At 39.7% G+C, this 26,209-nt stretch overlaps 1 protein-coding gene across 7 annotated transcripts in view; it reads left to right on the forward strand.

The window, feature by feature from the left end:
• Window positions 1–26,209, forward strand: part of MOB3B (MOB kinase activator 3B) — a 74,474-nt gene that overhangs the window by 34,446 nt on the left and 13,819 nt on the right. The window lies entirely within an intron of this gene.

Raw genomic sequence — 26,209 nt, forward strand, 5'->3', positions numbered from 1 at the left:
TTTTGCTTCCAGTGGTATTTTTTCCATGCTTTTGTTACAACAAGTTTCCATATTCCAGTCTTCTGTGCCACCATAGTTTGTATATGCAGAAAGGATTTATGGCCTGAACATGTACATGCTGATGAGTTTTACTAAAACAACAGAAAAAGCCCACCTATATAATACACAAGGTTTCAGCTCCAATAGTTTCCCTGTTTATGTTTTTAGTAAGCCTGAGATAAACCTTCAGGATAAATTTGAGTAACAATAATGCTTAAAATATTAAATAGCAGTGGTGGTTTGAAACCTTGATCTCATGACTCAGAAGTTGGTGCACATTTCATTGAATTTGAAGTTCTGTGCTCTCAGTGAGTCCCTGAGGAGGCACCTAGGACAGTCAAAGGGAATTCTGTGTCAAGAGTATCTCCAACACAGTGGCCTTGGCAGCTGGGAAAAGTCCGTGGTGCCTCTGGGGCCCATTCCTGGATAAGCTGCTTTTCTTTCGAGGGAATCATTCTAAATCAGGACCCTATCTGTAACATGGAGATGGCACTACCAGCCTGTACAAGTGCTGCATAGAAAGCAGTTCACTGAAATGTAGTAGCTCAGCATGCATATTGTTCCATGTTTTGTTTTTCACAGTTGGTCAGAGAGTGAAGCTTTGTTGTTGTATTGGATACTGTTTGTTCTGCCTGTTTTGCAGCAGCCTTTGGTTATTTAACCATAGGGTCTCTGTTGTGTTTAGTATTAATTCAGATCTGTTTTCATTCTAACAGATCAATGGCAGTGAAAATTAAGATTGTTCATTCTTCAAAGTAGTTGAAATAGATCTTGAAAGATGATATACTTGAATGCCAAAACAGAACAGGCTTAGGTATGCCATTAATAGTAGTAGAGCAGTATTAAAGCACAGTATCTGGATGTAACTTAGAGATTAATATTGTGTTAAATCTTTGTGGAATATGCAGAGAATTCCTCCGGAAAAAGTGCATGTCCAGTGGATAGGATTTCAGCTGACCTTTCCATTAGTGGATGAGTTTGCTTAAGAGATGTAGGAGATTTATAGGAGCTGTTTGTAGAAACTACCATACTTTTCTCTGCTTAATCCTATTAACGTTGCCTTTTTTTTTTTTTTTTTTTTTTTTTTTTTTAACATAATTCATGCAAATTACTTAAAAAAAGGATAGGGATAGCCCAGCTTGGTGGGCTTTTTGTTTTGATTCTTCCCTCTGTGGTTAAAAGAGGGGAGGAAAACAAACAAGCAAACGAGTTGAGATTAAACAGTATACTACATTTAACACAAATTCCTCTTGGTGTTTACATTGATGCAGTAACCTCTAACCTGTGACTACTTACCAGTCTGTGTGCTTCCTCTCTGCTTTCCGCAGTCATCCTCGCCTGTTCACTTACTGGTAAAGAGCCCCTTTTCCAGCCACTCTCCTGCTAATACTGCTAACAGGCAGGAGAGAAGGGAGCTGGCATGGGAACTGAAGAGCTGTTAAGTGGAGCTGACAAAAACAGGTGCCTGAATATATTAGGAGCTCTTCTTTTTAAGGCAAAACTTTAAAGACTATTGGAAAAACAGAGACACCCTGCAGACGAGTTTACTGATTACAAATTTGTTTTTATTTCAATTATTACCCATTTCTTTCATCTATTTTTAAGTGGATTTAATGCATGTTAGAAGCTAGGAGCTCTGCAAATGTGTTCTATGTGTGATTAGCCAGGTGCTGTGAGCAGTGTGAGATTGGGAAAGGAAGAACAGGATGGAGGAGTGTTTGCTCTGTGTTTCTGTTTAGGCGTGTTGGTGTAGCTATTGATGTCAGTTTTCAACATGGCTTCTTTAGTGTTTTGGTGTTTCAGTTTTCAGCTACAGCCACAACAGATCCATGGCTTGAAATACAAAGGCAAGAACAGAAGACAAGAGGCTTCTGCTGAAATAAACTAGGACATGGGCTTTTCTGACTTGATGTACTGAAACTCTAACCCTTGAAGATAAGCAAACAGTGGAGAGGGGGTCCCCATTCTTGGGAATTTTGAAGACCAAACTGTGCAAAGCCTTGAGTGTGTCCTCACTGGATCTTATGTCTGTGTCAAGCAGGAAACTGGGCTGCAGACCTCCCAGATTCCCTGCTAGACTGAACTGTCCTGCAGTATGTAATTCTGATTTCAGCACTAACAGGCTGCTCAAGGAACGAGAGCTAAATTCATTAGAAACTGATGAAGCAGCTTAAGAAGGTGCAATTTGTCATTTAGCTGAAGTACAAAATCACTTCTAAGCTGTGAGAGTTTGTGTGCAGTAGGATTTAAAAGTATTAAATTACTGTAATCAAATAGCCTAGTTATGGCTGGTCAAAAGGACAACATAATCTCAAAGTGTTTAAAACCTGGGACTTCAGCTGAAAGCTTAATATATCTTTAGAAATACATTGCCATCTCCACACTTGTGAGCTCATAACTTTTGGTAGCTGACAGTTCCAAAATTTATGCACAGAGTATACATGTGTTGCTTCTTCCCTGAGAAGAACCCCTTATGTCCCCATAGTGCATCTTATCTCTAAATCTCATCGCTCCTGTCTTGCTGATTTTTACACCTCCTTTGATCAGCACTGGATCTGGGCTAAGGAAGATGTTTGTGTTATAACACTTTTCTTCTTTCTCCTATTGCTGCCTATCTATGGTCCCTTCGTCAGCAGATATGAACAACTACACAACTACGTCTTTTGTAAATGAAGAAAGTTCAGAAAGGAAGGTTACTGCATCACAGTAGTTTAGTCATTTAGTTTAGTCAAGTTTGTGAATTCTCTGCTTACTTGTATGTTACAGCAAACTTAGAGCAGTGTTATATATATATATATGTACCTGAAAAATAACATGCAGATATTTTACAATGTGTTTATATGCCTGAGCCTCCTCCTTCTCTTTCCTTTTAGCTCTTACCGTGATTCAGGATCTAGCAGGTATTTCTCTGTAATCTAAACTGGCACATGAATATGCCATTTCAAGAGTACTGTCAATGACAGCTGATAAACATTGTGTTATCTCTGTCTGTATGGTGACTCTTGCCATCTGCTTGATAGATAAATATCTGGCCTTTTAAACACATTTCTTTTTGCTGACTAATTTTTCTTTTGAGCAATTTCTCTCTCTGTTTTTGTTTGGTATCTTAAATGCCTTGATTAGCCCATGCTATCTGCTTTTACAAGAATAAGGACTAAATCCTAGGAGTAATTTGGACGATCCTCAACCCCAGTCATTGCTTATTACTCAGAGTAACAGTAAGAAGTCACATGGATCGTCCCATCAACCTTCAGGAATTTGACTTTCCAGCACACTGGCACGTGCTGTGGCACATTACTTGAGTTAACCTCTTGCAGGATCTGCACCTGCAACACCACAGCTTCTCCCCTACCTGAACTTGTGACCCGATCTCTTTAGCAACCTTCACAGCATGACTAATGTCTTTTTGGACTGTGATAGTGGGGTTGAGCTTGTGCTGAACTCAGAGTATGGGAAATATGATCTATTTGAATGTGCTTTGCCTGGGAAAGTGGGTTTTGTAGAAGTGAGTTCCGTCTGCATTCCACAGCCTTGTGTGTGCATTCCTTTCCTTGATGAACAGGGAAAACAGCCCCTTATACGGACCCTTATAAAACAGACTTTGTCTGTTATGCTGCAAAGCAGAGTATATGTAGGACTTGCATTTATGGTTCATAATGGCTTTGTTGATTCATTTCTTGGAACCCAAACAAAATAAGTTTCACAAGTACCACTTTTTATAGCTGCTACTTTTTACCTGTGTTTAGTTTGCCAAATCTAAGCTGATATTTAAGCTTGGAAAGAACATAGAAAATGCACAGTACTCCCACAGAATATATTCACTGTTCAGGTGGTTCTTTTTGATTGCAACATCTGTACTTTTGGGCATGTATCTCGCCAAGGGGAAAGAAGTGTTAATGTAGGCTTCAGCTACCTCAGCCATGTGATCTCAGAATAAAGTGTGGTCATAGGAGTTTGAAATTAATTTAGTCCTGTTTAAAGCATAATCACAGTTTAACTTCAGCATAGAAAAGTGGAGCAACATGGTAGTACAGTTCTCAGGGACTTGCAAAAGGCCTGGAGGTAGGGCATGATCTTTGCTTCGGCTAGAGGTACATCCATTGATACTGCCCTTGTGTTTTCATTCTTCTATCAAATATAAATTCGGCCCTCTAGTTTCAGTAGCATCCAAAAAGAGCAAAATTAAAATTCTTAACAAGAGGAAACTCATTATTTTCTTTTAAAATGAGGCCCTCATGTCTTTTATAGATAATTTTTGGAGGAAAGTCAAGTATGTACTTAAAAAGTATGTGGTTAGAAACCCCTTGTGTTGATAAAAGCCATGTGTGGGGCTGTATTCTTTAAAAACAAACACAAGAATGACATTAAGATAATTTGAAACATTTGTAAGCACTGTTTCATCCTCTGAATGCTGCAGGGAGAAAAAAAAACAAACCACAACAATCAACTTGATTATCAGCAATGTTTTGAAATGTGATTGCCACCTTTGTGCTTCCCATTACAGACAAAGATAGTGGTACATTTCTGTGCAGAGCTATGTGGCAGTTCTTTCCCTTGAGGAGCCTAAGCACTTGGCTAAACTAATGTTGGTAAGGAATTAGGAGACAAGAGCTCGAAGAGAAAAAGCTGCTTAGCGTGGCTCTTGCTGAAGTTGGTTTTTCTGCTGCAGATTGCCTGGAACACTGTCTTCATCTCACTGCTTGTGTCATGTCAGCGTCTTCAGTTTTCAGATACATACGTTGTAATTCAGTTCACTGCACCACACTTTATCTTTTCTTAATGAGTGCGATTGTATGCATTTGTGTAAAGGCGAGGCCTTTACTAATGAAATGGGGGGGAGGGAACAGTGGTAGGGGCTCTGAAAGCAGCTTAACAGAATGGGTCCTCTGCATCTTTGGTTGTTGCTTTCACTGTTCCTCTGGTATGTAGTCCACAGTATTCATTCGGACTGAGGACTCTTAAATTTCTGACTTAGCTGTTGAGCACTCAGAAGAAAGCAACTTGAAATTCAGTGTCTGGTATGATCTGGAAGAAGACAGCTGTATTTCTTCTACTGTTTTAATTCTTCAGGATGTTGAAATGGTGAGGAAATGTATTTGTGTGTCTTCTGGTCTGTGCTGGGTAGCAGAAAACAAAGTAACTGAAAACACTTGGGCAACAGAACAAGTATGGGTATTTGTCAAGCTCATGTTCCTTGCTTCAGTGGGATGTGTGTATGCTGTTTACCATGCTGACAATGGCTATGTGCTGTAAGACATCAGGAGGCATGGGCCTCTGTGCTTCAGTGGATCTACCATAGCAGAGAAAGAAAAGCTTCCATCTAGCTTTGTCAGTGTGTTCTAGTGAAGCAAGCAGAATTCATGCTGGCTGCTGGCCTTCCTTAGCTGTAATGGAAATACTCCTGTACATATGTTCAACAGCATGCTTTCCTTGCTTTCCTTAGGTGGTGAGCAGAGGGGTTTCTTGATAATTCTGAGCTGTATTTTTTAATCTACTGCTGTATCCAGGCTTATCTTTCTCTGCAACTTGCCTTACTCCTTAGTCCTTTGGCTATGTGTGACATGTACAACCTTACCCATTCATGGGTTTCTGATCTGTGCAGCTCCATCCAATGCTCCTATCTGTTCTCAGGAACTGTGTTACACTGTGTTTGTTGATCACAGAATCACAGAATTGTAGTTCTTGTGCACCCTGGATGTCCTCTTTACATGTAGCTGCTGGAATAATTATTATTTTTTTAACTTTCTTTCTTCTGTAAGCTGGACACTTTTGCCTGGAGCTTGTCAGCTAAAGCAGTAAAAAACTGCCCGCAGTGAAACAGGAGATGGACTCTGCATCCTACATGTGCCTTCTGGCATTTGAAAGCAAAAGATAAAGGGTGGACTTATTAATGTAGCAGTGAATTGACAAGCTCTTGTCCTGCAAAGAAGAGATCTAATGAGTCACAGAAGTGATGTGAAACAATTATCTTCATTCTTGCCATCTACCAGCTGTGTGTACAGAGCCTCATAAGGCACAACTGTCTTAATGATATTGACAGACTTTCCTTTTTTTTATTTTTTATTTTTTTTGTCGTTGTTTAGTGCTGCTTCTATGCGCCTGAGATGCCAAACAGCTCTTGTTAACACTGTAGCTCATACTAATACATGGGGTCCCCAGAGAAAGGTTCCGTGTTCTTAAAATCATTGCCAGGCTGGGCAGTCATCTGTGTATCACAGACAACAAAATCTTTTGCTTCAATAGGCCGTATGCCACAAAACTTATATGTGCAACAGGACTGTGGAAACTCCAGATTGTTCTTAGTGTTTGACACCATTCTTATGAGATCCAAAGTCTTCTGCTGATGAGTTCAGCATCAAAGAATTTTTAGGCAGGCAAAACCATGAAGCCAAAGTCTGCATGGTTTTGTTTTCCTTGAAGACTGATATAAAATACTTTCCAGCAAAAGATGCACCACAGATGCGTGGTTGTTGCTCTTGCAGATAACAGTACACATTTCTTAAAACACAAATATCTGTGATGTTTCATTTGTCTTACTTTTCAAAAGTTTTACTGTCATTGGAAAACCTTCTGGGCTATACATAAGCTCCTCGGGACAGTGTGTAAGTTCAGGCCATAGTGATCGATGAACGACTGTTTTGTGTGATTTAGAAGAACAATCCAGCTACAGCAAAGTTGAAGACCCGACAAATGTTCAGAGCATCTCAGCAACTCTGTATAGAGCGGGACAGACTTACAGCCAGTGCTGACACTGAGAATTTTTTTCTCTTTTCATCCTACAGAGAGTCATGCAACTAAAGCACAGCAGGGGGGCTGCACCCTTTCATAAGCCTTAAAATGTGTGGTGGAAACTTTTATTTCCTTCTCATAATGAGAATCAGTGGCACTTTGACTCAAGGAAAACAAAAGGAAGGCTACTGAGCCATCTGGAATAAGAGATGCTCAAGAAGGGAATAATCAAAAGTATGTTAATAGTTAGAAGGGAAAAGGAGAGACAATGAACAGATTGTCTCTGGAAAACAAAACTCTTTCCTGGATATGGAGGATAAAACAAAACAAAACAAAAAAACCCCTTTGCTTTTAAGAGGCAGATGTTCAGCTGAACTAAGGAGGATAATAGTTTACCAATAAATGTGTTTTATCAACATTCAGAGTGCTGAAATAATGGTTATTGTTGTTCATACAGTGTCAGCTTTAATGAGCCATGATAGAAAGAGCTGAGCCCCATAACAGATAAATCCTGAAAGCTTGGAGCTAAAAAACTCAGCAGCAGACACTTCCAAAGCATGTGCTGGATAAGAAAAGTGCCAATGGATATTTGGATATTAAAGCAGTATATATGGTTAGAATTTACATGCTTTAAAATTAGTCACATAGCTGCCTCTTTTTGGATTTTTAGGTTTTGGATTATTTTTTTTTTAATAATTAAAAATATTAATAATATGATTTTGAAGAGGTCAGTTAAGGGAAATTTTGCTAGTTCATTTGTCAAGTAAAAGACTAAAGCTCAGATAATTAAAGTAGTCTGCATAGAAGATTTTTTCTTGTATTATGTAGTGGTGGTTCTTTGGTGAATCCAGAGACAGGTGTTAGAGTATTCTTAGAATCACTGATATGTTCCTAAAATGTTAACTTTATGTGAATGGATTTGGAATAAAGTAAAAACTGAAGTCTTCCAACTCCAATACCACACATTTTTAGCATTCCCATTAGAGGAGAAATCTTGCAATTTTGATTCCCCACGAAACTTCAACAAACCGAATGGGGAAAGTTTTTGCCCTGTTATTTGTTTACTCAGGACATACAAGGTGACAGTTTATTAAATATATATATATATATTTCCATACTGATAGGTTTTAAGGACATGATTTGCAGAAGAATGGTTGTACAAATTCAGAGTGAAAGTCCATGCTGCCTGGTCTGCCTTTGGAAAATGAATACAGGAAAAGAGCAGGGTGCCTCTTACCCAATCTCCAACTGCTTGCATTTTAGAGATTCCCTACATACACTTTGGTCTGGGAGATTCTTCTAGGAATCTGCATCTCACAAATGGCAGTCCTACTTTGTTATCTTCATGCTGATTTGCTCATTTCAATTTTCTGATAGTTTGGGCTTTCTTAAGATAAGAATTTCTCCCCCAACAAAAATTTTACAGGCTAAGAAAAGAGCAGTTAGATTTGGGTTAGAAAGGAAGATGCATCCTTTTGTCCTACTTTGAAATGAACATAAGGAGTCTAAAAGTTTACTCCTGTTTTGTCTTTCATCTACACCTGCAGCTCCTTTAAGTGCTTCTTAGAATGTCTCTGGCATTCTTATATCCTCCTTATATCACAGTACCTGCCACAGTACCAGACAAAAAATTACTAAAGAAAATCAGTGCTCATTTTATTATTCACATTGCACTGTTATTCGAGCTGATTGATTATCAGTTAACAGTATGTATGAAAGAACGGTGCAGTCATATAATTGTTTTATGAAAAAAAAAAAGCACTTGTGGATTATTAACACAAAGGATTCAGTTTTTCACTTGTGGATTTTTGCTACCAGAGTTGTGATAAAGTTTGGATTTTGCATATTCTATTTCTCCTGCAGATAACTGTGTTGGAGAGTACTGAGGACTCCCCTTTGAAGCTGCAGGTGCTTGCACAGGAGCTGAGGAACTTTACAATAAAATGAGTGATTATGTAAATATTCAAGATAAAAAAAAAACAAACATGGAATATAGCTTTCAGCTGAAATGATGTGCTTGTTATCTCTTTTGTTATCTTCCTGAGCTTATCCTAATGTCTCCTATTGTGAAGGCTCACCTTCTAAAAAACACAGAGTTTCTTTTCACTTCATTTCAAAATGTTTCTTAACAGTTCTTCTTTAAATAGTGTTAAAAAAATCTTTCCATTCTTATAATAAATGCTGATGATCACAACATCTTCCTCAATCTTTTGAGAAGGATTTTCTTCAAGTGAGCAGTTATTTTATAAACATAATTTACAAAATATATCTGTGTTTTACTACAATATCTCTGTTTTGTTGATATTGTAATTTTTCCTGATTATTATTATTTTTTATTTGTTTAATTGTCAGGTTGGATTTTGCAGTGGATACAAATATGAGGGGATTAGAGCCAGGCCTTAAGAAATGTCTTTGAATTCCAGTGAGATTTCTAAACCTTAAATATTCTGAGTCTTCCATAAAACTTCTAAAAAGAAAAGATGATTTTATGTTGTATAACTACAAGAATTAAACAAGGGGTTTCTGTCATTGGAAGTAGTGCAGATTGTGGAGGCCAAAATGCGCATGAAAAAAAACAAGTCTGGGTCTTCTTTCTTGCTGCAGTCTATTCTGTACTAAACCACACGTGTGCTAGAAGTCTGGACATATTTCTCCAACACATGGATATCCTTGGAGATAAGCAGGTATTATCTTAATGTACGAAACATCTTTTAATGTGATAAAGTATGGGACAAGCAGAACTGTTCTCCATCAGGTATTTTGTGTTGGGCAGCCAGAGACCATGCAGAACATTCAAGCTCTATCAGACCCACAAAAGCTAACCTGTAATACAAACAGATGATGAACTGTGCCTTCCTTTCAGCGCGAGTATAAATGTAAAACTGTGGAGGCCACACGTGCAGTTAGAAGTCTGATTAAAGATTTATTCCCTCTGAGAATTCAGAGCTCCCAATTTTGCTAGTACTTTAGAATTTTCCATTTTTAAACTGAGCAACTCTTCGGTCTTAAGCGTGTTATGTATAATAATAAACTCTTTCCTACCCCAGGTTACTAAATAGGCATTTATAAACATTAGTAAATAGGTAAATCACTTATTTTCACTCTTCTTGCAGCAATAAGAACAAACTATCCAGTGTCAGGAGTCATATTCTGCTTTTCCTTAGGTACACAGGCTTTTTTGAGCATTTTTGACAGTGTGACCAAATCACAAGTTAATTCAGACTGGAAAAGGACTTTTGAGATGATCTGATCTAACCTTCCTGGTCAAGGGTGATTATGCAGAACAGGCTGTCTAGGACCGTGTCAGTTGGGTTTTGAACATCTCTGGAGGTGGAGAGACTCCCCAGCCTCCAAGTAACCTCCTGCTGTGTTTGACCACTTATCACAGCAGATAAGTGTTTTCTTGTGCTCAGATGGAATTTTGTGCATTACAATTTCTGCCTGTTGCCTCCTGTCCTGTCAGTAGGCACTATGGATCAGAAATGGCCCCCTTGTCTTCCTTCCCTTTCATGAGTATTTATACACGCAGATGAGATGCTCTGAAGCCTTCTCTTCAGGCTGTAGAACCCTGCCTCAGCCTCTCATCATATATGTGTGATACTCCTGTCCTTTTAACATCTTTGTGGTGCTGTGCTGGAGTCAGTCCAGTGAAGTCCCTGTCTTTCTTATGTTGAAGATTCCCAGAACTGGACTCAGTGCTCAAGCCGTTGCCCCACTGTTGCTTAGGAGAGGTAGGGATCACCTTCTTTGACCTTCTACCAGTGCCTACCTATTGCAGCACAATGTACTGTTGGTATCTTTTGCCAAGGGAAAACTTTCCTGGTTCATGATCAGTTTCTTGTCCACCAAAGTCCTTTTCAGAAAAGCTACTTTTAGCCACACAGCCTCAAGAATGTACTAGTGTGTGATTGTTCCCCTGAGGTACAGGACTTTGCATTTAGCCATGTTCAACTTCCAGCCTCTTGAGGGCCCTTGGCCATCATCTCTTCTTTCTTCGGAAGTATCATGTCCAGCTGAGCATTTCTCTTTGTTGGCTCTTCCAATACCAAGTTGCCAATCTAATTCTCTCAGGTTGCTTGAGTGCCGGCTGGACTTTCTTGCCAGCAGGTATCAGAGAGGTTCAACATAGTCACTTAGAACAAGCCTTACAACTCCTTAATGTGATTAAGAACTACCTTTCTGTTGGAATTTTGTCAAGATTTTGATTTAACCAAAGATAGAAACTAGCCTGAAAGAGACGTGCTGCTGAAATGTGCCTTGCTGTAAGTGGTGGATGTCAATCCCTCTCTTTCAACCCCCATCCAAAGCTGTAGCTAATAGCAATGCTGGAAGCTGTGCTGGGAGACAAAGTCAGATGTCTCTTGTGAGCGATAACAGAAGGTGTAGCAATCGATGCTGACATGAAGAAAGCCTCCCATAATGCAGCTAGTTACATGCTCTTCAACTCATTGTATTTCTTGTATGAGAGACCTATGTTCTGTAGACCAGCAGAAAAAGGCAGAATGGAAACACAGACAGTGAATCAAATCACAAATCAAGTCACAATGACTGAAAAATGAAAATTGGCTTTACAGTAGTGTGACTTATTACAAGAAGTATTGCATATTGGAGATCAAGCGTATACAGATTAATTTGCCTTTTTTTTTTTTCCTTCCCAGTGAGTTTAATGAAAATTCATTTAAGAACATATTTTCATTTTCATAATATTTTCTCCTTGAAGAAAACAGCAGGGAGTAATATTGTCCTGTGTTTATATTTTGTCTCTGGCTGCTGGTGTGTCTATGGCATTTTCTTTTGTAACATGTACTTTCATGTGGTCTAGATCTAAGCCACCCAGACACAAGTTAAAAGCTGTGCGTTTCTACCACCAGTCCAGTTCCCCTTGGACTGACATTTTGACATTGAGTGTATCTTCCACGTGAACTTCCAATACACGCTGCTAAGCAAAATGGGCAGTCCTTTCTTTTTAAACATTCTATTGTTAATTCCTCATGGCTGGAGGGAGTCAGAAAAAAGCAGTGTAAGTCCTCTCAGCTGTAGACTCCAGCTGCTAATTCACCCAGCCAGACTGTGCTGACTTTGGCAGATGGTTTCTTTTTTAGCATAACATCTTTAATGGCCTACTTCCCCTTGTTGGCCAGGGACAAGCAACAGCTGTAAAATCATCTAATGGTGCTTAAAGATACCTATTAAACTTTCCATCTGTGTACCACATTTGAGTTGCACACATTGCCTTGCAGCTCACATGGTTATCTTGAGAGAAAGACAGCCACAAAGGATCCGGTTTATATTTCATGTATTTATGAACATCATCTGCTGTTCACAATTGGATTTTGAGTTGTCTTCCTACTTAAAAAATATTTGAAGTAATGCAGAAGCACAAAACTCTTTGACACTAACCTCTAGTTTTGATGGTCCCTAAGGAAAAAAATAAGAGCATGGAGAGTCTTTTTAAATTGCAGTACAGTGTTTATCTTTGCCAAAACTATCAGAAATTACTACTAATTTGTGCACATAAGTACATAAATGCCAGACTTCAGAGATCCTTTGAAGAGTCCTTGCCTTGTGGATGCTTGGAGTGCACAGGAGGCAACACATGGTACAGGGCAGTGGACAGTCTATGAATCTGGGCCCATGTGTCTAGTAGGGAAAAAATAAGGAATGTTGAAATTAGAAAGGGGAGTCACATTACTAGGCCCAGAACAGCTTATGGTAATAATGCATAATAGTTGGGGCCAGCCAGTCCAGCTGTGCTTAAATGTGCCTGGAAGGAATGGTCACTCTAAGGCATTATCTTCCGTGCTGAAAGATTGAAGAGGAGTTGGAAGGATGTAGAAGATTTCTTCGAGATACAGGGCAGGAGGAGCTGTTTACAAAACCCTTAAACACTTAAGGCAGCAGGTTAGTTCTTGGTGATGGCATGCACCTGTACGCAGAGGTGAAATAACAGAAAGTGTTAGTTAAGCTGCCTTGGCTAACTGGCTGTTAGCAACTGGGAGGGGGATTGTTGTCTGTTTCCATCAGATGCATCACCATGGAGTCATTTTACTGTATGCTTTAGTCTTCTGGAAAACTTGTTTTAGCGTGAGTTGATTTTCTGACTTATTTTCAGTGCTTTCTCAGTGGAGCTGTCTCACATTACCTCCTGATATTGTAATATTTTTCTGGTTTTGCAACTCAAGTTCCAATGGAACTGAAGAACATTGTATACAAGGGATTTTCCCTATCTTCATTCTTTTTTTTTTTCTTTTTTTTTTTTTTTTTTTTTTGTGACTCCATATGAGAAAAAATATACCTTCTTGCTCAAACTTGCACAAACTATGAAGTTTGTGTACTGAAAGCCACTTCTGCAATGCTAAAGTACAGATGTTAAATGCATAAATTGTTGCCTAGAAAAAGAATTGGAGGGGTAGGTAGTTGAAATCTTGCACTGTGGAACTTAATACAGTCAGCAGTGTAGTTCAGCAGCCTTACGTGCTGGGACATGGATTCCTTAGTGTGCTTATAAGAGAGATGCAAGACAAGTGTGAGCAGTGAGGTGACAGATAATGTTTGTTGGTGATAGGAAGGTATTCAAGGTAGCAGAACAGGGGCTGACTTGGAAGAACTGTAGTTCCCATGGGATAGTAACTGCAATAAAAGCAGATGTGTGTTGGTGTAGGTGAAGTATGAAGTGATGCATTCAGGGAAAAGGCTTTGTGTAAAATGAGTGTGTTTGAGGTGACTGTTACCATCTAGATTAAGAGAAACAGTCCAGCATCAACCAAATAAAAAATGTAATTCTACTATTGTGTAAATACCTACATTTCATAGTTGTGGTCCCTTCATCACAGAGGTCTTGTTAGGAAATTTCAGAGACCAACAAGGATGAGAAATGGTATGGAAATACCTCTGATCTGAGAGCAGAGGAGCTGGATAAGGTGCATGTCCATATAACAGGAGCTTGCTGAGCAGAGGGGTGTAATGCAGGCATGTAGAGCAGTGGCTGGCCAGTGTTCCAGCATGGGAGCTGAATCTGCCTGACTTCTTAGTTTAGAGGACAGACGTAGTGGTGGATGGTAAGCTGAAAATCTCTGCTATCTTAGGCAGTCTTAATAGATCTTTTAAGTTATTAACATAGTGGTACACTGGGCACCGAGTGCAACAGCTTTCTTTTTTTGTGGTTGTTCTTTCAACATTGTTTGCATCACTATGAGAAATTTTAGATTTGGATGGAAGTATTAGGTAAGAAATGTGTTTATTTGTTGAGGTTAGGGGTGGTTGTTCAGTTTCAGTGCTTGGATACATCTCAGGAGCAGTAGGGAATTCTGGTCATAATCATCCTGGGCTTCTGTGCATACTAATTGTGTCACTGCTGGAGGAAGAGCCGTTCTCTGGCATTTTATGCAGCATCCCAAGGGAGCTCCAAGGGTTGTTTGTTGTAAAAGCTTTGTGCACAAAGCCTTAACACAGAATAATCCTTCTGTTTCTTCCTGGGCTTTTTGTTAGTTTTTTTTTTTTCAGATACTGTGATGAAGCAGCCTCATTTTTTCTTCCTATATGCAAGGTGCATTTATCCATGTGGATCACACACAAATCAAAAACTTTTTATTTCTAGTGGGCTGTAGAAGTAGTTAAACCTCATGGCAATTTCAGTATGTACTAATGATTTCTATCCTAACTGCAGGAGCTAAACGGATAAGGATCAATTCATAGTTATCATTCGCAGTTTTGTCTATCATCATATTCAAAGTATGCCAACTAGACCCAAAAGTGTTTAAGAGAATTAACTGTTGATGAGTTTTATTCTGTCCTTTGTCACACTGAGATGTTCAGAGTTTTCTCGTCACAGGATATCACTTTTAGATAAGTAAAAATGCTAAATGAAACTTGAGGTTTAAAATAACACACAATGAATGTCAAGGTAATGAAGAAATGTGTACGGTATCAAAACTAAATCAAATGGTTGGTTGACAGGCAATTTATCTTTACAAAGTTTACTTCTATAGAAAACAGCAAGAGCGGGAGGAAGTCCATACCTTAAGGCCTGGCAGAACTCAGGAGAGCTTTGCAATCTGCCACTTGCAGGGAGAAATATTTTGGAATTAATTTGACAAGAGGATAAATGAAGTAAAGCAAAGGACAAAAAGCAAAAAAGGTGGGACATCACTGTGATTCCACAAAGTCCTACTTTCTGTGCTTAATGTTAGGGCTGATCTTATACCTACCCTTCTTCAGATAGCATCATAAGCCAAAGACATAAAATAGTCAGTGGTAACCCCATGGAATCTTACAATCAATTGTCTTTGTGCTGTTATGCAGTTTTTATTTTACTAGTGCCCAGAGCTTTCTGACAACAGGAATGTGATGCTTTATTGGAATCAGATGCTCAGAGAATAGTTTAGGGAACTCACTCTTGTAGGTTGTATTGTCTCCTTCTCTTCCCCCCAGACTATGGGGTTTCTAAAATGATTGCAAATCAGAATGGCAGAGATCACTCATCTCCGTCACACAAAGGGCTTGTCAGAAAAAATAAAGAGAAACCTTTAATTAAATTGTTACAATCAGTTGTTACAGCTTACATTTAACTGGAAATGATAATTAAAAGGTAAGTGATCCAAGAGGTTGATTTATATGCTAACCACTGAAGTTACATGTTTTGCACTTGGATTTCTTTCTTTAATGTTTTTAGAGCTGTTACATGCTCGCCTTCTTGCACAAGCAAATTCAACTGAGATACTGCAGCTGCTTTTTATATGTAGTAGTCCATAGCGAAAACATCTGTGCTATAAACAGATTTTTGGAATTGGCAAGTTGCCACAAACATCACAGATACAGGGATTCATGCAGCTTTTATTCTAACACTAAATTTCCTGCTAGGAAGGAAGTGAAAGTGTGACAAAATATACACACTGCTTCATGATCTGTACACAGGGAGGAATTTCTCTTGTTTGTGTATAATGCATTCTTCCTGTTGCCTTGTTGTTAAGTGATACACTCAGGAGCAGTGGCAACAGTTTTGCTGGGGCTTACTGTGACTTACAGAGGGTCTCAAGGAGCAATATCTGAAACCACAATAAAGTATTTTGTTTAGGATGATCCACAGCAAATTCTAAAGGAGTGGGGACCAACGTCATGTATGAGAACTCACACACCAATTAAAAGGCATTTTTTGACTGAGATTTCTGCCTTAGCAACAGAGAGGTTTTTTTTTAACAAATTTGTGTAGTATTCTTTATTCTAATCTTTAGAGTTTGTTTTGTGCTTCTCTCTGAATCAAGAAGACTCAAACCTTGCAGTTAATTTTGGGAAACATATTAAAAGATGTAGTGTGTATGTACGTATAGAAAATCATCCATTCAGCAATTCTTGGACAGTTGTACGCATGGGTTCCAAGTAAATGAAGTAGAAATTTTGAATTTTTAACATAAGTTAGTATGTATAGTATATACATAAAGATACATATTGCTTTTTTTTTTTCTTTTTTTTCTTTTTTCTGCATTAACTCGTTTTTCACTAATACAAAAAGCAGTATTTCTGGAAATGCATGGATTCCCAATTATCCTGTAAGTAGAAAGCATAACCTGATGCAGCAATTAATGACTGGATTTCTGTGTCCTAAATACTGATAAACTACACCAAGGTATCATTCTGTTATGGCCAAATGGAGTCACCTCCTTCTTCCATACCACTTCTATTTTGTCTTGGTTTTTACCTCAGTGTGGTGTTTTTTTTAACACAGTCTCCAATTATTTTTCTTCATTTTTTTTCAAATGCCATTCTATCTCCCAGCACAAACTTGTGCTGAATCTAAATGTTGGACCAGAGGCACTCTTCAGTAATTTTTCTTAAGGGTCAGATGTTAAGCTTTAAATGCAATAGATGAACCCAGTAGGTCTCAGGAAATGCACATCCCTAAAGAACACATTGTCTAAATTCGTAGTTGTGTAGTAAGTATTCATTGAAATATTTTGGAGGTTCAGTGAGCTTGTTTGCACCCGCATATTAAGGCACTGTCCTTGAAATGCATAAATTATCTCTAAATCTTGTCACATCCTTCCACCTCTCATGCATAAGTTTCTTGCAGTACACCAACAGAGCAAACTATTGTTGAAAGATTAAGCTAACAATAAAGCTATTGTTAAAGATTAAGTCTTCTGTTCACTGTTTTGCTCTGGTCTTGATTAGAAACTATGCAGTCCATGTTGAGGAAATCAAGTATTTGGTCCTTGCAGTCTATCAGTTTTTCTCACTGCAGTTACCAGCAAGGAACTCTTTGCTCTGGAACTGCAGGTGTTTGTCATCATTGTTCTTTAAACACTTCCATGGCCATGTCCTGTATTTATCTCTAAGATAGGAAGAAAAAAGAAGGCACAATTCCTTAAGCCTGTGATCTCAAGGACTAGTCAGTATCTGTTATGTATAACAGGTATTCTCCAGATATAAAATAATCCTGTAACAAACTGAACTCATCTTCCTGGACCATTGTCAATGGATCAATTGCTGGCCTGACCTGTTCACCAGCAAGAGGATCTTCTGTTTCAAGGCACATTGAACTGGAAATCCTCACTGGGTTGAGAGGAAGCTTTAGGTGTCTGTTATTGACACTGCCTCCAGGATTCTAGAAACCAGCAATGCAAACAGCTGTCTTGTGAGTAAACAGGAGGAAAATAACAAATCTGTGTTATTTATGGTTTATTCATGCTTTTTCTTCTGTGGAAGATCTGGCTTAAGCCTAGAACCTGTAGATACTCTTCAGATTGCAAAAATGAAACTGTTTTGAAAGTCTGCTCCAGCTTGCCAGAGCCTTGACCTGTTCTTACGGTAAGTGCATGTCAGCAAAGTGAATCTGCAGTGGATTGAAGCTCTCTGCTTAGTTTTTGATCACCCTTTTTGTCAAAAATACACAGCAGACATCCCTCCAAGTGCTAGTGTACTTTGTCCCTTCATCAGCATTGTCAGGTGCACGTGAACTTCATCTTGCTCATTTCACTGGTACTCAGATCCTGAGCACACAGACTCGAAGTCTTCAAACTCTGCAGACGTTGCAGAGAGAACCTGCAACACTCTGTGCCTCCTGCTTGAAGATATTTCAGGATAATTGCTGAGCCAAGACCATACTCTCTTATATGCTTTCTTTACAGAGAGAAAAATTTAGGTGTCCAGATACATAAGGCTGCCAGCACTTGTCAGGTTTTACACATGAGTTTTATCAATTCAAAATCTTGGTCTGCTTTCTGTCTGAGTTAGTAGCAGCAGGACCATATAAATCTCCATAAGCCTAAAAGGTGATTGATGTTAAACACCTCATGAACAGTGGCAGAGATCATGTAAACTTAATTAAACATATAGATAAAAACATACAGACATTAAGACATGAAGCATAAGGATGAATGAACGTCTTATCCTAAGATGATTAATGTTAAACATACAGATAAATCAGTCTCTTAGCAATAAACTGAGAAATGTGTTGTACTCTGCCACTGAACTGCAGTAATCACTCTTGCTAGCACAAGTAGAATGCAGAGAATGGCTTGAGAGCAGCTCTTAGGAAAAGTATTTGGGGTGTCAGTTGATGAAAGACTCAACATGAGCTGGCAATGTGTGCTTGCAGTCCAGAATGCCAGCTGTATCCTGGGCTGCATCAAAAGAAATGTGACCAGCAGGTCGAGGGAGGTGATTCTGCGCCTCTGCTCTGCTCTTTTGAGGCCTCACCTGGAGTACTGTGTCCAGTTCTAGGGCCTCAACACAAGAAGGACACGGACCTGTTGGAGTGGGTGCATGGAAGGGCCATAAAGGTTATCAGAGGGCTGGAGCACCTCCTCTATGAGGATGGGCTGACAGAGGTGGGTCTCTGGGGAAACCTTGCAGGGGCCTTTGGGAAAGGAGGAGACTACAGGAAAGCTGAGGAAGGACTTTTTATAATGCACGTAGTGACAAGATGAGAGGAAATGGCTTTAAACTGGAAAAGGGTCAATTTAGACTGGATATAAGGAAGAAATTATTTACTGTGACAGTAGTGAGACACTGGAACAGGTTGCCAAGAGAGGCTGTGGATGCCCCCTCCCTGGAAACATTCAAGGCCAGGCTGGATGATCCTGTGCACAACCTGGTCTAGAGGGAGGTGTCTCTGCCTGTAGCAGGGAGTTGGAACGAGGTGATCCTGAAGGTCACTACCAACCCAAACCATTATATGATAAGTCTTAGTGTAGGTTTCTAAAATTGTGCTAGAAAGAACAAAAAACCCTATAGATAACTGTTTTCAGTTAAATTGTCCCTGTATAATAAAAGCACTGTGGGGATCTGAATTGCTTTTCAGTTTTAGGTGTGAGGTAAAAGGAAAGGCAGAAGTGTGAGCAGTATCTATTGGGAAGTGGAATGGAGATAAATACTGTTTGTGCATGCATAAAGAAGAGTTTTATTAATTTGTATGCAAAGCAGATACCTTAAATACACTTTCTGGTTTTGGTTTTGCTCTTTTTCAAGATTTTCAGATATGAAAATAAAGGTCTATTGACTGTTTTCTTTTACATGAAATGAATAGCTTCAAGGAAAATAAATGAAGCAAAAACAATCTTTGCTTTATTTTCCATTCAGTTCTGTATGCTCAGTTGGCATTAAATGGAATAGCTGAAAATGTTTATAGTCAGTTTACAAGACCGCAGAAAGAGTTCATGCAGCTGAAACTGTTCCAGCATAGAAATACTCTTTACATAATAAATAAAATTTCTATTGATGATTCCTGTTCTGATATTGCCCACAACTAGTGGAGTCTGAGGTGTTTCTGCTTGAGGTCATATTCAAGGCTTTCAAAAATCTTTATTATTCCAAGAAGCGATGAGTGACAACTGCATGAAGGAAGATGAGGTAGGGAAAGAAGGAGAGTGCATTAACCTTGTGAAAGATCTTTTAAAGGGGAAGTTCAATTTTTGCTCTGGTAAAGAAAATTTTTACTCTGGTAAGGAGTGCTTACCTTTCACAGTTGAATTTGGTAATACAGCAAATGGATGTACTTTTGGCCAGGTGTGTTTTGAAATATGCCTTTCATTTGTTGTTAGAAGAGCTCTTGTCCTTCAGAGCATTTGATTTTTATGGATGTTTTTTCATTAAAAATTATGACTACTGCATTCATCTTGGAAAAATATTTTGCTAAGCTCAAGTCAGTGCAACTTTTGAAACTGTTGTTGTAACTATCCTTGGCTAGAGGCACTGCAGTAATATTATGCTGCTTAGCTTTGTGATGCTTTATAAGAAGAAGGATACTTCACTGACTTTCCTGACCCATTTTCAGGGTCAAGAGTGGTAAATCTCTCCATTTCCAGGTACCAGATGCACCCTTAGGCATTTAAAGAGAGGGCTCTTACCTATTTAGGACCCATTGGAAGAGTCCATTTACATCATTTAGACTTATTTGTATGGGCAATTGTAGGTTTTGAGTATCTTGTAAATCCAAGGGTCATTGGGTTGTGCTTTAGGAGTGAAGTTTTATCAGAACATATGCAATCAAAATACTCAAATTCACCCCTTTGCCCCTGGCTGAGCAGGGAAAGGCATCAGTGGCATCTGAGACAAAGTTCCTTGGGCTGCAGCTGCAGACTTCTGAAAGGCAGCTGTGGCTTAGCACCCCAATGTTTGAGAATGCTTCAATGTGCTGGGAGGGGTCGACTCCTTTTTCTCACAGTGATGGATCCATTCAAGTTTAGAACTCCTTTAGCAGCTGCAAAAGTGGAGTAGTAAAAAAGCACCTGTTGTGTTATCCCCAGATACACTGATATAAAGGCACAGTTTAGTTGAAAGCAGCTCTGGAAGCCCTGAGTGGCTCTTGCTTATCAGCCTCCAGATTTCTCTCCCAGATGTGGGGTTTGGTTGGAGGCAGCACTACTGCAAAGCAAGGTTAACTCTAGCAGTGTCAGGGTTCTGGGCTCCATTCCTGCTTTCACCTTGGCTTCTAGAACAGAGCTCTGACTTCCATGAAGCCTCCATTGCACGTTCCTGGTTACTTGTCTTTCCCCATCTCATGGGAGACCTGCATTTTACTGGAGGGGAAAAATAACTTCTCTAAAATTTCTAAATCTTTCCAAGCAGCTTTCCATGTACACTAAAGATATCCTCATGTGCGTAATGGATTCCTAAGTCAGTGCAGATGTCAGAGGGTCAGAACATGGCATGTACTGGGAGAGCTGCTAGTACTGAGTGTTTCTTTTAGTGGCCCTCTGGAAGGGATTAAGCACAGCAGCCATCTGGAGAACAAACATTGCTTTTGTGATATTAACTATGCCAGCCTTTCAGATCTTTGAATTTCTTGTTAATGTTGTACTGTGGGTTTTGTTTTTCAATTAAGGCCAGAACGTAATATGTCCTTGAGACAGCAGGCTGTTTTGTCTGGTTCTCCTTGTATCTCCCAAGAGCAGACTGCTTACTTCTAATAACATTTCACGTTGCTGCTTGTCGCTGCAGCAGTGAGCCTAAGAGGGGCCCTTAGAACAGCATGTTATTTCCAATGTTCTTATAAAATAAATGGGGGGAGGAGGATGTTTACTTGCTGAAAATGCCAGAAGTAAATAATGAAAACACAAACTGTACTGGCAGTGCTGTACTCACCATGGGATGCTGAGTCATTACCCAGAAATTGTCAGGCCATGGTAAGTGCTCGAGGGATGAAGCTGTTAGCAAGCACATGCCAGCTGAGGAGGCAAAGTTTTCCCTTATGCCTTCTGCAGACTCCTGTGTTAAGTATATTCATTTTTCTTGCGTTGACTCAGCAGATTATCAAAATCTCTGTTCTCACCCTAAGCTGTTATTATGCCAAGTGAGTCTACATTTTCTGCTTTTTCTGCTCCAGAAGTGGCTTCCTATGGCTAACTTGTAACATTGCACTACTGAGGCCGAGAGAGCTATTTATTATTCAAATGGGTTTCCAAGCCTGTGAATTCATTAATACCATATAAAGTTGTCTGAATGCATAGTTCTAGCAAGTCTCATTTTATGGTGAAGGTGGGTCTTTTGTGTGTTTAATGAGTTACAAAGTCACACAAACATGACTGCTGCTTTTGAAGGCTCTGGGTTTCTGTATCACATTGTAGACCTGCACATCTATCCTAATGGGTATGTTGGCAAGACTAACCTTGCTTGGTACAGGCAGCAGAACATTCTGCTCTCCAGTGCTGCAGTTCTCTTCTGCTCCTCTGCAGCAGTGGAATCAAAAGTATAAAGTGACAGGTCACGTTCAGAAGAGGTCAGATTATAGGCAGGAACAAGCCACTGCCAATGTGCCTATAATGCAAGGGACCTGGGTTATGCAACCCAAAGATTCGTGTCCTTCTGTCCTCTGATTTGAGGGAGACTCACTTCAGGTGTCCTCCACCTGATCAGGTATTGCATACCTAGGTATTTGCATGCTTCTAAGAAGTATCTTCTCATGAAGTTATTAGTAAATGGCAGAGTTTAGTGCCTTCATCCATTTGTCTTGTACAGCGGCAGAGTGTTGCAGGATGTTCAAGTAGTGTAACCCCTCAAACAGTTCTCTGATCTTTGCTCTTTTCCCCTTGAACATAAGTACCTTTTGTTAGTGGTAGCAGCACTTAAAAAAGTAAATGGCACCATGTAATCTTTAGTATATTTTCCTTTGTTCTGTTTTCTCTCATGTGAGAGCAGAACGGGGCAGGATCAGGAGAGTGCAGGTGCATGGTAGTCTAGTTTATTGCTGACTTTTTGCAGCTGTCAGCTAATTCTGGTGAGGAACAAAGTTCTGCAAAACCAACATTGTTTTCATTGGCACTTGAGGCAGATGCTTCCTTGAGTAACACGCTGAGATAACATTAAACATCTGCTTGGATCGGGATAGGTGTTGTACAGTGAAGTTTCCAGCAATTGCTGGGGGCACCTTTCACATACATTTATATTATGGACAGAAGGAGGAGAACACTGAGAGAGCAAGAGGAGAAGAGTTTGGTTCATATTCCTTCTTCAGGTCATTAGTTTTTAAGAATACGCCTTTCTCATTCATAAAACTGAAAAAGGTCTTACTTTTCCAGGTTGGCATATTTGTAAGCAGGGTTTGCAGTAGTACATTATCAGTCTTTTTGTCAGTGAATAAGAGTCTTCTTTTCCCATATGAATGATTTTTAAAAAGAATGACACATGACTGTGGCCTGTAAAAAGATTTTGAAATGCACCGTGCTGTTTCTGTGCACAATTACCAAAGGGCTTACTATATTTCCTTGGGTAAAGCAAGTCTTCAAACCACACAAGTACGGAAGGTCCAAAGTATGCCTGAGTTTGAAGATGTAGCTGAGTTTTAAACTAGCAGACCATTAACTTGCTGGTGGTCACTGCACAAGTGTTTTTAGTGGATAGCAGTAATGACACCGCTTTTGTACTGTGAGTTTAATGGGTGGTGGGCCTCAACATCACCTGCTATTACAGTGTTTGTGAAATACTCAGATAAGATCGTAGGTCAGCAGCATCAGTACTGTGTTCAGTGTCAATTTTGTGGTAAGGAATTAGATCTAGAAGCGTGGTCAGATACGGAAACAAATCAGCTGGTAGCAAATTAAGGAAGATAGCTTATGGAATAAAGTCAGTGGAGAGCTGCAAAAGTAACACTGTAAAAAAAGGGGAAAGTCTCACTGGAAAATAGTCTTAAAACTTAATTTGTTAAACACTTTGGGTGAATTGAGTTTTGGAAGTTTTACAGGGTCCTTCTGTTAGGTGTTGCCTTTTCTAGCAAATCATAGAATCATCAGAAGGACTAGGTTAGAAAGACCCTTAAGATCATCAAGTCCAACCATCCAACCTAACACTACAGGTTCACTGTTAAACCTTGTCCTTAAAAAGCAGATCCATTTGTCTGTTGAGTTCCTTTAGGGATGGGGACTCCACCTCTTCCTTGGGTCTGATCAGCCTCTTTGTGAAGAAGTAATTCCTGATGTCCAATCTAAACCAGCCATAGTGCAACTTGAGGCCATTTGCTTGTGTCCTGCCACTCATCACCTGAGAAAAGAGACTGACTCATCCTATTGCACGGGTACCTTTCAGGTAGTTGTGTAAGGTGGTGCGGTCCCGCTTAGCCTCTTTTTCTCTAGACTAACCAACCCCAGTTCCTTCATCCACCTCTCATAACTCTTTGTTTTGTAGTCCCTTCATCAGCTTCATTGCTTGTCACTGAAAGTATTCCACCATCTCAAATCCTTCTGGTAGTGACGGTCCCAGAACTGGACACAGTATGAGAGTTTTGGTCTCATTAGGCCTGAGAACAGAGGGATGATCACCTCCCTAGTCCTGCTGGGCACATTACATCTGTTGCAGGCCAGGATGTGATTGACGTTTTTGGCTTCCTGGGCATACTGCTGGTTCAAGTTACTCCAGCTGCCGATTTACACCCTCAGATGCTTTTCTGCCATGCATCTTTCCTACTGCTCTTTCATAGCCTTGTGCTGCTGCATGGGGCTTTTTTGACCCAGATGTAGAAGCTGGCATGTAGCATTGTGGGATGAAGCAGAAAAGCAAAGGACAGGCAGGGGGGTGTGAGTAAGGAGGAGGTGGTGCCTGGCCACTGCTATTCTGCTGCATGCCAGTGCTGTTGTACTGCAGGAGGAGGCTGCCATTAGCAGTATTTGCTGCTGTCTATCCTATACTCATCATTCCCCTACTGAATTGTTTCTGAGTTGCATGTGCAGCCCTAAAGTAAAGGAGCTTCCATGGTATGACTGGGATGTTTGAGATTATTTGTGTTACATGGCACTTATCTAGGACTTAATCAGGACCTCTGGGATTTGGAACCAAGGTTAACCAAGGGAATCCTTCCATTACATTCTTCTCATACAGCAGCACTGAGTCCCAGCCTGCAGGCAGGTAAAGGCTGCCAATTTGTGCACCAAGAAGTATTTTTTTTCAGCAAGTAGCAGCTAGCTCAAAAAATCCATTGGCATCTGTGTTCTTCTTTGCATTTTATTAATATAGCTTAGCAATCTAATTTGGTGATCTTACATTCTGTATCTTTACAGTATCACCTTGCAGATACTGAGACAGTCAACTTTATTGGAAGTCTTTTACATTGCAGAAGGAATCCAAAGTTTAAATAAGTTCTTGGGCATTTTTTCCCTTTTTCTGATTTCCAGGAAAGCAATTATTAAACTTGGACTGCACGTTAAAAAGAGCTTGAAGGGGGAAGGCTCTGCTAAAGCACTGTTGACTCTTCAGCAAGTCAAGCATCTAAATCTAAACTAGTCATTTCCCAGGGGTCACTGTTAATGATTGCATTCTGTGCTTGATTTATTTGTAACGGTAACAGTTGCAGTGGGAAGAAGACATTAGGCCAAGTTCTGACCTCAGAGTATAAATCTGGAACCAATTCACTCCGATTTTTCAAATTTTGATGACATTACTTTAAATTCATTCTGTAACTGTGTTTGGAATCTCTTCTGTTGTATTAGATTTTCTTTGAGACTGCATTTCTGTTGTCCTTCTTGTCCATTTCTGAATATGAAGAGCAGCAGATCTGTGGTAGCAGCTGTGTCTCGCTGTTCATTTAAGAGCCCAAATAAGTGAGATAGGGAGAGTTTTGCAAAGCTGGGAAAGTGCTGCAGTGACAAATGGTACGTGGCAAGTTTACGTGCCCCAAGCTGTTCTGCATTGTTTATTTCTGTGTCTTGTTTGCATGTCCTCACATGGAGTGTCTAAGGCCGTCATGTAGGAGCTCTCACCTGCAGCAGAAACTGTGCTACTCCCTTTGCTCCTGCTGCTTGTGACTGTTCAGTGGGAACATGGTCTACAAAGAAGTAAAGGATCTGTCCACCTATGCCAGCTAGATGTATTGGGCTTATTTTAGTTGATACAAAAATATTTTTTCATTGCAGTAATGTTCTTCATTAACAATTCTATGTCAGCCTATGGAAGATGAAACTAATTATTCTTTATTTTGGGGCATGCCTGTTCAGGACCAGAAAGTACAGTGCCCTCAAGCTTGTGAGAAGGTTAATTTAATTTCTACATCTCCTTCCTGCAAATAATAGATGTTTTTTCTTGTTGAAACCACAAGCCAGCTTCCGTGGGCTGTGGGACTGGTTAGTGGTGAGAGTTTTTGTTTGTTTGTTTGCTTGCTTGTTTTCGTTTTAAGGAAGCGGTGACTACAGTTATGTAGTTCAAATCTGGAAAAATATGAAGGATAAGTGAAGAATCAGGACAATGAAACAGAGCCAATTAGCAAGTAGAATTATAAGGATGGCACTGAAGTCACTGTGCTAGAGCACAGTCATTAAAGTAGGTGAATCCTTTAGGAGCTTGTGGCAGCTTGGTGATACACAGTGCCATGCAAGATAAGCTTTTTATGGCAGGGTTTTTTGAAGGCATTACTGATGCTACATTGTTACATGAGTTTCTATTCATTATTCAATTTAACTTTGTGAAAATGTTGAACTGCTGAATAAGATGGGCAGAAGGCCGTCTATCCCATCTAGGACAA

This window comes from Excalfactoria chinensis, chromosome Z (assembly GCF_039878825.1).
Source record: "Excalfactoria chinensis isolate bCotChi1 chromosome Z, bCotChi1.hap2, whole genome shotgun sequence".
Taxonomy (NCBI): domain Eukaryota; kingdom Metazoa; phylum Chordata; class Aves; order Galliformes; family Phasianidae; genus Excalfactoria; species Excalfactoria chinensis.